Here is a 3,027-nt window from a genome sequence, read left to right as displayed (position 1 = left end):
CTAGGTAATGGGGTTAAGTGACTTGCCTAGAGTCACACAGCTACTGAGTGTTATGTCTGAGGCCAAATTTGAAGTCTGGTCCTCCTGACTTGAGGGCTGGTTCTCTTATCCACTGTACCACCTAGCTGCCCCCCCCCCTTTTTTTGGTGAGGCAATTAGGGTTAAGTGACTTGCCCAGAGTCACACAGCTAGTGAGCGTTATGTGTCTGAGGCCAAATTTGAACTCAGGTCTTTTTGACTGCAGGGCCCATACTTTATCCACTGCACCACCTAACTGCCCCTACAAATCCTTTAAAATAGAAACATATCAAAGACATGAACTATCATGGAAATTTTTAGTTCATTTGAAAAACAATCTGAAATCACTCCTATTTTTTCAGAGTACAAGTCTTAATGATCCTAACATAAAATTAATACAACTATCCCAAAGTCGGATGAGGCCTAGTATATAGGGACTTCAGAGGGTTAAAGGGACAAAGAGTGCCCATTAAATCATTAGGGAGAGACTCAAGCAGAAGGAAGGAGCTCTATTCCTCTGCCCTGCTTTAAATGAAGAGTCAGTCAATATGGAGAAGGCAGAGCAAAGAAATCTTCCTTTCCTGGTTCCCAGGTAAGAAGAAGAAGAGATGAGAGAGAAGAAGGATGTGAAAACAGCCAGTCTTCTACTTCTGACTCTCTCACTAGTAAAGGAGGAAAAGCAAAGATTTCAAAACACCTATATCTTGAAGCCCCAAGTACAACTTCTAATCAAGCTCTGAGTTTATGTACTAGATTCTAGGACTTCCTACCTTGTTTCCTCCAGCCAAAATGTCATAACTTCTAACATCCAAGTTCTGGTGGCACTGAAGGTCAATCAAAGTAGATCCTCTTTTATAAGGAAGAGGCAGTTTTGAATTAAGGAGCTCTTGCCACACTAACAAATGAAAAGTGACTTATGTAATCCTTTCCATATTGCTCTACAGGGACAACAAAATTGAATCAAAGGATTTTCCCCTATCCTTTTAACCCTGGACATTAATAAATAAGTCATAGAATTGTCAGCAATTCAAAGTTGGTGACATTATCATCATGATCATGGGCATAGCCCATTTAATTTCCTCAACTGGTTTTGTCACTGCACCCAACATCGCACATTTATTTCTCAAGGAGTCTATTTATTTATGTATTTATTTATGCGAGGCGATGGGGTTAAGTGACTTGCCCAGGGTCACACAGCTAGTAAGTATTATGTCTCTGAGGCTGGATTTGAACTCAGGTCCTCCTGACTCCAGGGCCAGTGCTCTATCCACTGTGCCACCTAGCTGCCCCTCAAGGAGCCTATTTAAATACAGTTTATTATAACACCATATAAAACCACAGGATCATAGTTTAGAACTAAATTGGGCATTAGAACTCATCCTTATTTTATAGATTAGGAATATAAGGCCCCCAAAAGGTAAATGACTTGCCTAGGGTCACATAGGTGGTAAATCACAGAGTTACAATTCAAACTTAGGTGTTCTGATTACTAATCAGTACTCATTTACCTTCATCACAATACTTTCCCTAATTAGGACCCATAATTTGGAACACATTTTTTGGCCTACCCTGTTGCTGTTCATCAGATTTAGGGATATTTCTCCACTATCCATCATCAATAATCACTAAGAACTATCAATGAAACATATCTGCTGTTATACCTCTATTCATCAAGATGATGGTTGTTGTAGTTTACTGCCCTGGAGTTCTGTTATAGAAATGATATTTACTCCTTAATGTTTAACACCATCTTCCACTTGAGCAACATATTCTTCAACTTGATTATTTCCCCATACTCATCCCCTAGAATTCGATGCCTGTGGATTGATGAGAACCTGTAAGCATCAGAAATAGCTCCAAGAGATTTACAAAAGATATCCTAAGTAGGCAACGATGCCTAGAAGTGGTAATCAGACAACACTGGAGTTAGGGTGGGGTAATCCTCATACTTAGTGAATCAAGTAGGGCTGAAGACCTATAGATAAGCCTGGAAAAAAGGTATTGAATTGAAATGTATGAGACCTTCCCTGATATGGAGATAGTTAAGTGAAGTGACTTAATAACTGCAATTCCCCAAATATCTGATGCATATTCACCATACATTTCACCATTCCTTACTCATAACACATACTTGTCAGTCCTATACTTGCCATATACTAACCCACTGCACTATGTCCTATGGTAGGATGAAGGAGAATGATTAGGCAGGAAGAAATTCCTATTTAAAAGGTCCTTATTGCCCTTTGCATCCCTCTTTGACTCTTCACCCTTCCCTTTTTCTCCCTTCCTCCCCTCCACCCCCATCCTTCCCCTCTATCCTTTCTTCTTCCTCCCTTCACTGGCCTAGACGATGCCATGGTGGAGATGGCCAAGGAAGCCCATGGAACCTGCTGAGGCGGACATCACAGGGTTGTGCCAGGACATGTTCTCGAAAATGGCCATGCACATGACAAGTTGAAAGCCAACAGTGAAGACTATAAACTTCTGGAAAATATTAACAAATTGACTAGCTTGAAGTATCTAAAAATGAAAGATATTGCAGTAAACGTAAGTAGAAACCTAAAGGACTTAAACCAGAAATCTGCAGCACTTCAGCCTTATCTGGATCAGGTCACTTTAATTGAGGAGCAAGTAGCAGCTCTTCAGGAGGCAGCTTACAAGTTGCATGCATATTCAAACAAACTAGAAGCAAAATACAAAAAGTTAGAAAGGCACTGAAAGAATTCTTTAGTACAAAGATTTTAACTACAAGAATGCTTCATGAGAGCTGAAATAAGTGGGTTAGAACTTATCACTATGTTTCAGTTCCTAAAAGGGAGCTGGCCTCCTGATCCAAGGAGAATCCCAGCCCCCACCTCTGGTTGCATGTGTAACTTTGGCCACCCCTTGATATTTCCTAAACCTGGACACCCTGCAACCTTATCTTATCATGTGCTGACTTATATCCCCCACTCCCTGCCAAAAAAAAAGTCTTTATCCCATGAAGGTATGAGCACTATTTCCAGAGTG

At 40.5% G+C, this 3,027-nt stretch overlaps 1 pseudogene; it reads left to right on the top strand.

The window, feature by feature from the left end:
• The first annotated feature begins 2,440 nt into the window (after positions 1-2,440).
• LOC114023798 lies at positions 2,441-2,736 on the top strand (annotated as a pseudogene).
• Positions 2,737-3,027: the final 291 nt, after the last annotated feature.

This window comes from Vombatus ursinus, unplaced genomic scaffold (genome assembly GCF_900497805.2).
Source record: "Vombatus ursinus unplaced genomic scaffold, bare-nosed wombat genome assembly UNPS02014818.1, whole genome shotgun sequence".
NCBI classification, from domain to species: domain Eukaryota; kingdom Metazoa; phylum Chordata; class Mammalia; order Diprotodontia; family Vombatidae; genus Vombatus; species Vombatus ursinus.
This window is presented reverse-complemented; position numbering and strand designations above follow the sequence as displayed.